This window comes from Pygocentrus nattereri, chromosome 11, assembly GCF_015220715.1.
Source record: "Pygocentrus nattereri isolate fPygNat1 chromosome 11, fPygNat1.pri, whole genome shotgun sequence".
NCBI classification, from domain to species: domain Eukaryota; kingdom Metazoa; phylum Chordata; class Actinopteri; order Characiformes; family Serrasalmidae; genus Pygocentrus; species Pygocentrus nattereri.
The window spans coordinates 26,248,557-26,262,859 of record NC_051221.1 but is presented as its reverse complement, the minus strand read 5'-3'; the positions used below and the strand labels follow the sequence as shown (position 1 = coordinate 26,262,859).

The following is a 14,303-nucleotide window of genomic DNA, read 5'->3' as shown; positions in this document are numbered from 1 at the left end:
TCATTGCTGTAATTGCATAATACTGAATTGCAACTGAATCGAATCGTGAGGCTCCTAGAGATTCTCACCTCTAGTGTCTATGCAAAACTGCAATACACACAAAACTACAATGCTGGCTATGACACCATACAGATAGATGGTGGTACACTGGGGGTTGTAAAAAAAGAAGCTCCAGCTCATCTAAACCTCCAAAACCAATAGTTAGGCCCACTGTACGTAGGCCTACTCTAAAATCATGAGCTCTTACACTATAAATGATAAGCTCTTGTAGTTCAAATAACTCCCACTGTAATTACTTCTTACTCAATATAGAGGCTATTCAGTGAAAATATTTAATTAGAGCTCTCCTTGGCCACATTAACACACTTAACAATCATGATTAACTGTACGATTCATGCGATTGTCACATAAAATCACGTGACAAATGCAAAACTATCTGACGTTATGGCCCTGCTTGTATATGGTTTGAGGTGCATGTGATCTTAAAGACTGTAAAGCTAAATAAATACATTTAACATTACTTCGCTCAAATCCACTGAACCTCTAGCAAAAGAATGACCTCCATGTTTTGTTGTTTCATTTTTAGAGAACAATCTTGCAAGACCAAAACTTGCTATAACCCAAGCCTTAATGGCTTGCTATAATCCAAAGTCATTTTTATAATGGCCTCTTCAACTGCGTGCCTGCCATCAGGCAAAGTCAATGGACAAATCATTTAGAGGGCTCGATTTTAATTACTCTCACAATATGAGAATACATTAGGGAGAATTACAATAAGAGGTAAGCTGATATCACTCTCTGTAATTACCTTATCATATTACTTCATACCAGCTTTAGCAATGTTCTCAGCAGACCAGCATCTCATGAAGACTTTTAATGTAGGTGTACCTTGTACAAGGAGGATCTCTATGTGACTTTAATGGATTAAAAATGGAGGATTATACTGTGACACAGAAAACAAGAGTACAACACCAAAACAACTCAGCTTTAATCACTGAATTTATATCAATCAATCAATCAACCTTTATTTTGACTCGGAAGTACATTGAGGGCAACCCTCATTTTCAATGTAGCCGAGCATTTACAAAAACAGGGATTGACATGACAAAGAAAATAATATCTATATTTAATCATTTTAAATAAAAAGAAAATTTAAAAATAACTGTGAAAATAAAAAGAAAAATAGATAAAAATAATAAAAATAAAACATGAGGTTTAATTGATAAGATCAAAAGAAGATAGAGATTAAAAAAATAAAAGAATATAATAATAATAATAATAAAACTAATTAAAATAAGTTTAAAAAGTAATAAAGAACTAAGAGAAGAACTAAAACAAGAAATAAATGTTATAAGAATAAATAAGATTAAATAAAACGGGTACAGGCTGTCTGAAGGTGGTTCGATATTAAAAGTATATACTGAGTGCCATAAAAATCGAAAAGGTAGAATTAAATTATATGCATTACGATCAATGACTTATTATGAGGGGTATAATGATATACTTATTTTAATACAGTTATTGATTCTGAAGTCAAGATTCAATTTGACTTTTGATATTTTCCAAAATGTGTCCAAAATCTCTTGATTGTACAGAGCTCTAATTATACACTGCAAAGAGTGGCTTGGCTCAGAAAAATGCTAATTTTATTTCAATATTACAAAGTGTGCACAATAAGTCTTATAAGACAGCACAACTATGAACAACACATCTATAGATAAGATGCACTCAGTCACTGACTGTGGCTTCCATGAAAGTTGGCAAATAAGAAACTCCCAGAAGAGACCACAAAGTGCATCAGCAAATGTTTTTAAATTTCAAGATGTAGTTATCCCTGAAACCCCTCCTTCTTCCAATATAATGCCCTATAAATTCAGATCCTCATCTTCCATTCCCATGACAAAGCATTCACAGTCCCCACCGGGACCGCATCTCCTCACTGTTCCTCAGTCCTACATCAGTCCTACTGCAACTATGGATGGTGGGGGGGGTTGGGGAGCCTGGCATTCTTGCTACAGGCAGAAGCTGCCCAGAACTCCACCCCAAGTTCTCAGAGTCCCCCCTCCCTCAATCAGTCTTCCCTCATACTACCACCATGCTGAAGGCATAGTCTGAACTCACATTCATTTTACCAATGTTCCACTACTGTATAGAAACCATTACACTCTTTGTAACTATGGAAAACACTAAGTTTTACTACATCATGTCATTAAAATGCTTACAGCTTCATACCAGCTGCACTCAGTTTTACAGAGAATTCATCTAATGTTTTGCCCTGATCATTTCATTGAGATTGCAGGGAAAAAAAAAACTAAACTTCAAGCACATGAGGTCACCAGAATGAACTGAAAGATGATGCAATCAGGCACGACTTCATCAGGCCATAGATAGCAATCAAAGCTCCAGTTTCTCCAGAGCCTGGCACCTATGGAGGGCCCCATGCTCTCATGCATCAGTGGAGTGAGAGTAACAACGTGCTGCCCTGGCCCCAAGCCACAAATGTATCTGCATGGAAATGGAGGGACTCCAAAACGCTCTATCCTCTCAAGCGCTTCTGTAAACTGGAGCATGAACGCTTGTTCTTGATATCATCGCTACTTGCCTTGGCAGTACAGTATCAGAGAACGAACCCTGTCATGTGGCCGCCTCTCCTCGCTGCTCTCAGTTGGTGCCTGATGTCACTGGAATCGCCGGATTTTATCAGCCTCTGTTGGCAGGCGAAAGCTGTATCCCAGCTTGTGACACTTGCTGTGCAGACAGCTAATTATAGCCATGCATATGGGAGAAAGAGAGAGAGTGGAAAGCAGGTGTTTGCAAAAGTTGCAAGTCTTTGGTGAGGGAGAGTGGTCATACTGAGTAATCAAGCAGAGTCCATGAGCAGGCACAGCAATGACCTTCAAGCCTTCTGTCCATAAATCCTCTGAAGTGTTTTCTCTCTTTCAGTTGGCATCAGGTCAAAATCTGCAGCGGTCACTTCAATGCATTTCGAGAGAGGGACTTATTTGTTATACGTCAGTAAAGCATATCTGAATTAGGTCAAGTTTAAACATGATATTCACTTCAATACAGTGGCAAAGATATGACAAGCACCTTTTCTTAAAGCCAGAGGTACAGCTGATCGAATTGTGGAAAAAATGTGATTTTTTTGACAACATCGAAACTGTGATTTAAACATTATAATTTTCTGTAAAATAAGATCCAGGCCTTTTATTCCACCAAGACTACCATTTTGCTGGACTTGAACGCTGAACGTAGTTTTACTAGATTTTCCTACTTAAAACTTAAGACAGCCTTTAATAATGTAAGGAACAATTAAAAGACCCATAATCTACAATGTTGCTGTATTTACTTTTTTGTTCGCTTTTGACATTTGTGTGGGTTTATGTATGTATATATATATATATATATATATACACACACACACACACACACACACACACGTATATATATATATATATATATATATACATACATACATACATACATACACACACACACACTTGGATATAACTTAAAGTAGTCAGTGTACAGCTTGTAGAGCAGTATAGTGTCACGATTGGCCCCTCCCACTCCTGTCCATGTGCTCCTTTCTTTTGGTCTTCCATGTGCGTTTGTTTTGGTATCTGTTTTCCTGCCCCTTGTTTTGCAACTCCGCCCCTGATTGTTTTCACCTGACCCCCGTTATCCCTGTGATTTTAAGCCCTGTGTTTGCCGGTCTTTGTTTGTTGTTTGATTCTCTGTTTATTCTGGTTTATATCATGTCTGCCCCCCGATCTATCCATGTTGGCTCTGTGACCCTGGATTTGCCCTTAATAAATCTTGCTTATCTCAGCGTATGCATCCGCCTCCTCACTCCGTGTTACATATAGATTTACTGTCCTCTGAACATAACTCAATATACAACCATTAATGTCTAAAGAGCTGGCAACACAAGTGAGTACACCTCACAGTGAATGTGTCCAAATTGTGCTCAAAGTGTGAATATTTTGTGTGACCACCATTATTATCTCGCACTGCCTGAACCCTCTTGGGCATGGAATTCACCAGAGCTGCACAGGTTGCTACTGGAATCCTCTTTCACTCCTACATGATGACATCACAGAGCTGGTGGATGTTAGACACCTTGCGCTCCTCCTCCTTCTGCTTGAGGATGCACCACAGGCGCTCAACTGGGTTTAGGTCTGGAGACATACTTGGCCAGTTCATCACCTTTACCTTCAGCAAGGCAGTTGTCATCTTGGAGGTTTGTTTGGGGCCATTATTTTATTGGAAAACTGCCATGCGGCTCAGTTTCCGAAGGGAGGGGATCATGCTCTGCTTCAGAATGTCACAGTACACGTTGGAATTCATGTTTCCCTCAATGAACTGCAGCTCCCCAGTGCCGGCAGCACTCATGCAGCTCAAGACTATGATGCTACCAGCACTATGTTTGACCATAGTCAAGAGACAGTTGTCTTGGTACTCCTCACCAGGGCGCCACCACACATTCTGGACGCCATCTCAGCCAAACAAGTTTATCTTGGTCTCGTTGGACCACAGGACATGGTTCCAGTTTTCCATGTTCTTGGACTGCTTGTCTTCAGCAAACTGTTTCCTGGCTTTCTTGTGCATCAGCTTCAGAAGCGGCTTCCTTCTGGGACGTAGGCCATGCAGACTGAGTTTTGTGCACCGTATGGTCTGAGCACTGACAGGCTGATGTCCCTCTTCTTCAACCTCTGCAGCAATGCTGGCAGCATTCATGCATCTATTTTTTGAAGCCAACCTCTGGATATGACACTGAACACGTGGACTCAACTTCTTTGGTCCACCCTGGCAATGCCTGTTCTTAGTGGAACCTGTCCTGGAAAACTGCTGTATGACCTTGGCCACCAACTGAACTATGCTCTAGTTCAGTTTCAGGGTGTTAGCGGTCTTCTTATAGCCTAGGCCATCTTTGTCGAGAGCAACAACTCTATTTCTCACATTCTCAGAGTTCTTTGCTATGAGGTACCATGTTGAATATCCAGTGGCCAGCACAAGCAAATTGTACCCAAAAACACCAAATTTAACAGCTCCATATTATATTATAAATGACCTCTGCTCTAATTGGTGCTATATATATATATATATATATATATATATATATATATATATATATATATACATATACATATATATATATATATATATATATATATATATATATATATATACATATATATTTAGATGTATGACCCCTGTTCCAATTGGATGACCTCTATTGTGCCTAATTAAAATGCAGTGTTAACAAGAAAACAATGGATCATGCTGTTTTTTCAGCTTAGTTTTTTTGGTATTTTGTCTGTATATCTGAGATAATGAGTTTTTCTTCTAACAGCAACGTTTTTAGCCATACTGCTCACAGCCAGTTGCATTTTGCACTTTTGTTGAAGCATGTAGGTGTATTTGCTAACACAAGACTATATGCAGACTGATACCGGTTTGTGTCATCCCAATCATGCCATTTAGTCACACTACTCTTTGAATTGCTGCTGCCGCCTCATATTCATATTTCTAGCACATTAATTAGCCCATAACACTATGTGCTGGACCCACACAGCCCAGTAAAACCACATCTGCCCTAACAAAGACTTTCTCAGGACAAAAAGACAACACCATTCAGAGATCACAGGCTTGACCTCATGTAACAGCCAGAAAGTCTACTGCACAGCACTATTAAACATCCGTCTCTTCCTGTGCTGGCTTCCTGCTCATTGCCTAAATTGCCTAGCACACACTCCTATGAATGTCTGTGTACAGGTCAGGAATAATATCAGGACATTTCTGTCATACTGCTGAATGACATTCATACAGGCCAAGCAAACAAAACAATGAGGGCATTTGGGAGCAAATGTGAATTTGGTCGTGTTTGAGCAGGGCATTCATCACTACACAGTGACAAACAGAACACATACTTTTAATCTAAGCAAACATCACTGATCACTGTTGTATCATCTGATGTAGTGTTGCCTTAACATGACACACCATAATCCTATGTGCTGTTTATTTACAGTGGAAAACAAAAAAAAATATATAGAAGCAGACTACGACTACTAGGTTCTTTTCTATTAAAGAGTCCATTTCCTGCATTTCTCTTGTAGTTTGCTTTTCTCTGACTTATGACATTTGTGTAGCTGTTGTACCTAAAAGAAGCCAGAATTCATTCTTACATGATGACAGGCTTGCTTTTTCCCTGAAAACTGTGCCTTTACAACTGATATATGTATCAGTTGGATATGTAACTCTGTTCTAATTGGCTACCCTGGATTGCCCCTCATTCAAGAAAGCAGCCCAGGCTGAACCACTCCTCATCATATTATCATGAATGGGCGGGGCTAAACTGCTACAGGCGGAATAGGTGGATATGTAAATACATTTTCGTGACATCACAAAAACAGTGAATTCAAAATGGGTCGTTTCTGCAGTGTAATGTCTGTGCAAGGACAGCAGAGTGAGATGTACATTTTGAAACTTTAACAGTGTTTACACAGTGCATGGAATTCTCTGAAAAACCAAATTGGTTTACCGCGATATAAACCTTTAAAAAAAAATAAACACTCATTCGACGGATTACTTATTTACGCACACTATAAAACAAGGCTGAGCTCCTGAAAGGGACGAGTTGAGAAGATAAATACAACCACAGTTAGCCTCCAGTTCCTACTCGTGTGTAACTCACATAGGCTTTTACTCTTGAACACACGAAGGGCTGCCATGCCTGCGGATTCCAGCTCTGAGGGGTGTGGCTCTTTTTCAGCGCCAACATCGCCTGTACGCCTCGAGGAGCCGAACTTTAGGTGAAGGACGACTTGGTGGAGGATAAAAATATTGATACACCCGCCTTATCTGACCACTCATTAGCGGCGTACCGTTTGTTCGCTTTTCTCATCGAACAGTTCGACATTATCAGCACAGCCTACCTGAAGAGAGAACCGCGCGCGAGTGCCAATGTGAGCGCGGGGGCTCTCCTACCAATTCTCTAATTTTGCTCAGTCAGTCAGTTGGCCTCGGACAGCGGGGCAACAGCTCACTGTATAATTCGGCTTTACAGCAAAAATGAGAGGATTACGAGTGGAGAGCACACGGGAACCGCATTTTTCAGCTCCGTCGTGCGGGCTGGCAGCGGAGTAAAGGGCTTTTCTCCACACATCTATCAAATATCCATCCAGATAAATATGATCAGCACAGAGGGGGGGCTCTGAGGGCACAGACCGACCATGAGACAGCGACACTCGCCATCCGAGAATCGCTAGAGCCGAGAGGGGTAGAGATGGGCTACTTCGTGTTCACAAACAGCAGAAAACCTACATTTTAACGAGCCATTTCTCTGCATGTGTCGTGCAGTCTAGCCCGTCCTGACAAGACCAGCAGTGCTCTGGGAATAAATCACACCTACGTTAGAAGTTCCAGAGCACGGAGTGAGGCGGGTAATGCTACAGAAATGTAGTTAGAGATGCACATCGATAGGACATCAGACATACCATTAAAATATGGCGGCGTCAAATCTCGCCCTTTAGCGATGACCCCACTGCCTGACTGACTGACTGACTGAGGGAGATGCTGCACACAGCGGGCATTCACAGAGGGCCGAACTCGCCCAAATAAGCGGTCTGATCTAGAAAGGTCGGGTCCAGCTTTCCGGACACGAAGTGTGCTGACCCTCTTCGTGCTCTTCGTGTTTCTCGCTATCGCCGCAATCTGTGTGTGCTAGCGGAGAGGCTGCCTGATCACGCTGACCCCGCGTAGAGAACACATATCAGGGATGAATCCTGCAGCCTGGCCGAGGAAGTAAACAAAAACCAGGATAAATAAGAAAACGAATCAACAGGCAAAGTCTCCCAGAGCCGAGAGGGGCTACTGAGCGGGAATAAACACCAAACAACTTGGACTCGGTCGTGTCCTGTGCACACGACCCAAGCAGTCAGAGCGTGGACCCAGCAGAAGTGAGAGCTAAATTCAGAAACACGAGACTAAACGCCCATTCATTCTCCACCATCACATGTCGAGTCGGTCAGGCTCACAGCAGAGCAGATACACCACACCAGAGCTCGGGAGAAAGAGAGGGAGAGGCGGAGAACGCCTGCGTTTACATTCAGCAAGCTTTCCGGAAAGGTAACAACGCAAGACGATGCAGAAAAAAATCCTTAAATCGCACATTCCTACCTGAAATCCAGCACTGTCCGTGCATGAGAGATGAGTTGATGTAGAGAGGCAGCAGGCTGTAGTCTTGCCTCTACGCTCAGGCTCCGCCCCCGTTATTAGGGTCCCCCACCGAGGAGCTGCGCTCACATACAGCACTATTAATATGGGAAGGTGTAAGAAAGGGGGGCTCCATCATATCTACACCCCTAAGTTGTGTACCTTATTTTGTGTGTACATGGTGTACATTTCAGGGGAAATGCCAGCGACCTTTCAAAATTCGAGCCAAACTAACTCAGTCTTGATGAAAAATAAGACGTTTACCTTGACTTCTTCAGTGTTAATGACAGGAGCCAGGGGTCACCACATACATGGACGTTTTTATGGACAATAAAGAAGATGGCTATTTTAGAGAAATTTAAATTAGATTATATGTTAGTGAAAGGAACCAGGGTTCACCACAAATATAGCCATTATGCAAGCAACCAGTGAACCCACTCATGTCTTCTGGGTTTACTGTGTAATGCTGATAATGCTAAAACACTGCATAAAATCAGTTTTGTTTGCCATTTTTTGTCTCACAATGCATGCTGCATGTATTTCATGGAAATAACCAGAGGATTCTAGTTTAAACAAAACTATAAACTCATTAACCAGCGTTAGTTTTTAGAGGTTTTGACCATTTTAGACCACAGCCATTTGTCACTCTTAAAAAAGGTTGCATTCTTAAAAAATGTGGTTCATCAAGGGTTCCTTAGTAAATAGAGGGTCTATATATAACCAGGAACAGTCAAAGAACTGTTTTCATGCCTAAATGGTTTTTTGCATGGTAAAATGGTTCTTCAGATTGATGGACAATGTGTTGTATATGGTTCTATATAGAACCTTTATGAAAATAGTTCTGCTATAGGTCTGCTATTACAATGTCAAGTTTTTAAGAACAGAATTTTTGGTGTTGTATAAAACCCTTTTCAAAAAGGGTACAACATGTACAAGGGTACAAAAAATGTACAACACCTTGTCCATCAGTCTTAAGAACCATTTTACCATGCAAAGAGTCCCTTAAGCATGCAAATGGTTCTTTGAGTGTACGTGGTCCAAATAGAACCATTGTATTTACTAAAGAAGTATTAAAGAACCATCTTTTTAACAGTGTTTGCTCTAGAATGACTTTTATTCTCTAGAAAAGGGCATTAAAACAGACTGATTGTGTGTGTTTACTTTTTAGAGAGTGGATTATGCTGAAATTGAAAAAAATCTGTGGCCCTCTCCTTCAGGAATGGGTAGTAGTTCAAAAAAGGAAGAAAACATCACAGACTGGACAAGGGTAATTTATTTGACTGCAAGCTTAAGCACACAGCTTCATTTCCCACATGACAACAAAGGAGGACAGTTTCAGATGACCACTCAGCTCAACCTGTACTAATTACTTTCACATGATCCAGAGTAGAGGAGCGGTGTTTTGGTAAAGCCCAGAGTACAAAGCTATTCTTATCACTGTAGCTGCTTTAGTCATCTCCTGGAGGTCAAACGCAAGCAGCACTTTTTTTTTTAACATTTTGTATTTTTATTTTCTTTTTACAAAGGCGCTCTGGTTACTTGTATCAGGTGAGTCGATGAATCAGTGTGACTCACCATGGGGGGTGGCATCAAACATTTATAGGGGTCACGCAGCCTGCCTTCTGTACACAGCACGTCTTCTGCGATGATCTGTGATGTCCTTCCACAACCACAAAGCCCTGACAGAAACAAGCTTCTCTGTGTTTATGTCTACCACTACAGGTTTGATCATAAACACTTACTCATTACTCACTGTCTGGGTAACTGTAAGTGAGATTATATATGGGAGTTTAATTTTTGAATTGCAGCCTGCACACATCCTGAATTTGCTCAGACTGGAAATGAGGCATAAAAAAAGGAAAAAACGGGTGTGTAGGCGAATTGGATTCTATGAGACGGTGAAAGAAAAGTGTCGTTATTATCTGCATGCATTCTCATTGAACAGTACTTTTCAGATTGAACACCCACACTCGCGTTGTCGTTGTTTCTGAATAGAGCCAGTGCTGCACTAACACACAAGTCCATGTCTATTTTGAAGGCCTCTGGGGAATAGAGTTACCTTCCACATGCTTGCTTCTCCGGCCAAACAATGCATGTCTTATATGAGACGAGCTCTGTTACATGAAGAGAAGTAAGTTATCTTCTCTGTCCGAAGGTACATGAGGGGAAATGATCCGGAAGAGCAGTAAGACCTGAAATATGCGTGCCATGCCCTACTGGATTCAGTAAAATGAATAGGAAGAAGAAGGAGCCCATTCCAACGGCATTCTTCCACTTTGCCCATGAAGCACTGCAGGTGGGTAGGAATAATAGCCCTGGGTATGACTTGCGTAGGAGATGTGCTTCTGGTTACTGGCACAGAAGAAAACAAAACGGTGTGTATTTCTGTATTTGAATAGGCATGAAAGACGAGGCCAAACCTCAATTCGTATATCTTTAAGAAACAAAACTGCTCTTTCTAATGACCCTTCTATACTCTCAGACGTACAAGAACAAAAGCAGGACACAGGTGAGTCCACTCTAGCAAATAAGAATGGATTACCAATCAGAGAAAGAAAAGTGAAGGTTAGACAAGGATACAAACTGAATACTAAGCCATATTATTGGCTTTTATATTGAAATATTGGGTGTCTCAATCACTGAATCTGTGTCACTTGATATCTGACCCCCAACCATCCCCTCCTTACCTTTTGACCCAAATCAATGAACAACCTTTGCTTAACGTAACTGTCATGATACTGACCTCTAGTGGTCAACTTGAAAGCTAGCATATAAAACTCCTTCTCTCTTAATCACATTTAATTAACGGGTTGCCTGCATGATCTCTATCCTGAAACCAGGTGACTTCCCCTTTTGAAGTGGCAAAGGGACAAACATTTCAGATTTAGGCAGCACAAGGTCACATTTAGAGGTTGCCTGAAACACATGATGTTGATTATAAGCAGCCAGTGATGATGATTAGAACCAGCTGTAGTTCACTGGGACAAGGGTCACCTTCATTATACAGAGAAAAGAGGAATTTTGTGCCTGTGTGTGTGTTCATGTGTTGGAAAGCTGTCAAACAGCCTCTTTTCTGAGATACAATGTGCCATTAAAAGATCACGCACACTCACACTAGCTTCATTTAAAACTGTCTATCAGGCTTAAGCTATATGCAGGAATTATTGTCAGCAACTTCAGATTTAAATGACATTTTGCATTCCTTTGGTTTTTTTACTCTGCTTTAAATCTGTACTCCCTTCATTTAAATCTACAAGACAAGAGTGAATGTAGAATTTGTAGTTTTGTTTGGTCTTAAGATTCATCCACAGCCAATATTATATACCAGAGCATTATCTTAGGACTGTATTGTAGGACATATTTAATACATCCTGACCTTACAGTGCAAGGTAAATGTCCCATCTTAGGAACAGCATCAACCACTGTTTTGCATGTAAAATGTCATTTATCCTCAGTAAAATCTCCCTCAAGCCATAAAACTCACAAAACAAGCAATACTGCATGCTCTCTGCTGTTAAAAAAAGTGCATAAAAGTCTTTCTGAGAATAAGGCCCAATCTTTCCACTTTTAACGGCACTATCTCTAACCAGGCCAGCTGTCTAATGATGTGGTTTCCCAGGGTTACCGAGATAATGCACTTGAACTCTGATCTATAAACTCAGAGAAAAATGAGTTGATGCCATAGAGAATGCAATAATGGCAACGTGAATGAAACATTAAGGCCACCTGCACCATATATAAAGTCGCTTTTTTAGTGCCATACTCAATTTAACAGAGATGCTCTCTTTAAACATACATACGCAGTGCAAAAGTCAGAGACCAGTCAAAAAAGGTCTTTAAGTACAAGCTATTAATTTTTCAGTGTCAAGAAAAAAGCAGACAACATATTTAATGGCATAATTACACAGAAGTCTTAATAACTGTATATTTTTGCAGTATTGAATACCGTTATCACTGTTTCCATTCGTTCTGAGAGACTTGCTTTCCACACCTCGGAAGTTCAGCCTTAGAAGTTGGTTGCTTTTTCTGCTTCTCATAATCTCAGTAATTCCAAACACATTCAGTGATGTTGAGGCCTGGACTCTGTAGTGGTCAGTCCATTGCTCTGAGAACACCAACAGCTTCTTTGTTTGATTCTTTTCTAATGTTCTTTTCTGTCTGTTTTCTTTTCTCAGTAAGGGCTTCTTGACAGCTACACATCCTTTCAGACTCATAGTGCTGTGTTGTCTTCTGACAGTGGAAAGATGAACAGAAACGCCTGTGGATTTTTTCAGATCTGAAGCAAGAGTGGAGCTCCATTTTCTCTGTCAAAGATGAAAGCGAGAGCTTTTTGAGCTCCTATTTTGAAAACTTCTACTTTCACTTGCATGCCCATGCCTTGTGGAATATTTTATATCTAATCTCCTCAGAAATACCTCCTGAAAAATAAATAGCTTTTACTTAACAGCCATTTTCGCTGGAAAAGGTGGTCCCAGACTTTTTCACAGTATATATGTCTTTAAATTAAACATTTTTCTTTTGCAACCATAACAATGTATTATAAATGCAAAATGAAACCCAGCACCAACGCACAGTATTCCTTGTTACCACAAGAGGGTACCTGAGAGATACGTTTACATGATGCTTATTTCTAAGTGCATGCTTTCATAATGTGCGCACAGAATGTTCTCCTTTGTCCTGATGAATTGACAGAGGTGTATTAAAAGCCCAAATGTTATTGTAGTTCCTGTGTTGCCTTATCATTATATTTCATGACTGTAATGGTTTTAAACACTGTTATGTAAGCCACTTATGTTCTATGCCAACAATTGAGCTACTTCTTTAGCAGACTGAACAATTCTATGGCTAGATGTTATCTGTATTGAGGTGATATGAAACACCTTGTCTTTATGTTCTCAGAACTGTGAATGTGTGTACTTTTGTTTGCACATATTTTTCTCTGAAGTCTATGATGAACAGTCACTTCTACAAGACTAAGAATACAGTAAATCATTGCATTGATGTTGTCACGCATGACCGGCCATGACTGCTTTAAAAAATCGATAAATGCTGAACTGGGTATCGCTGGTTTGCAGTTGTTTCATATTGCTGTTGTCATAGCAAAGCCTTACTAATCTTTGAAATGATAAATTTATAGGAGAAGGGAAAAGTAGTACTTTTAATGCATGTTAATGTAATAATTTGTATGTAATTGGTGACCCTTTATTCTGAGTGGTCCTTTTTTAAAAATGAAACACTCAACAGACTTTCAGTAACATTAGAGTTAGGATTAGGTTTGAGGATTAGGGCCAAGGTTAGGGTTAGGTTTTGGGTAAGGTTGCATAACAGTGCATCTACTTAATGTAAGAAATGTGTCAACCGTACATCTGTAAGATATTTACTTCAATGTATTCAGGTTCTTCACTACTGCTACTTCACTGACATGTTGTTGATGTGTTACTGATAATCTGTTTAGAGTTTATTAATTGTCTACAAAGGAACACACCAAAAAAGTGTTACCATACGGTTTCAGTACAAGTAATTTTGGACCACAAAAATGACTTGGTTATGGTCACAAAATGTTCACACAACATGGACTTATAGAAGGCAGCTGGTGTCTTCAAATGGTATAAAATGGAGATGCAAAGTTTTGATATGACAGCAAAAACAAAGATATAGGTATAAGGTGGACTGACCTATATTTAACATCACAGCCTTTGCCACATATTTGTTCATGCTAGTGGCTCATGTCAGCTCAATAAATGTGTATGGTCAGTAAAACCTTATCCAATCAATTACATGATTTTAACCTCTGTTTTCTCTAAAGAGCGGAAAGTTAAACATACTAGCACTCGCTCTGGTAGATTGTATTAGACTGATCTGCGGCATTTTAAAGCAATTTGCTTATCACTCCAGCCTTTACTTTTCCAAGCTTGAGACTCAGATTATAGTGTTATGGTTTGTGTGTTCCTATGGGAACTGAAGCCAGTGTGTGAGGCAGATCTCTCTCAGAGCTTGTGGAGGTGTGCACAAGTGGTGCTTGACTCCACCCACCCTGCTGTTGCTGTATAAGTAGCTAGGAGTTCTTTTCACACGTTACAGAAACG

General features: G+C 40.3%; 1 protein-coding gene across 3 annotated transcripts in view; it reads right to left on the bottom strand.

The window, feature by feature from the left end:
* tln2b (talin 2b) overlaps positions 1-8,281 on the bottom strand; it is a 159,865-nt gene extending 151,584 nt beyond the window's left edge. For 2 of the 3 annotated variants that reach the window (XM_017708330.2, XM_037542619.1), the window contains exon 1: positions 8,182-8,280. The gene's annotated coding sequence lies outside the window, so the exon portion shown is untranslated. Of the gene's footprint in view, positions 1-8,181 lie in introns of all 3 variants that reach the window. The other variant, XM_037542618.1, reaches the window with a different exon arrangement.
* Positions 8,282-14,303: the final 6,022 nt, after the last annotated feature.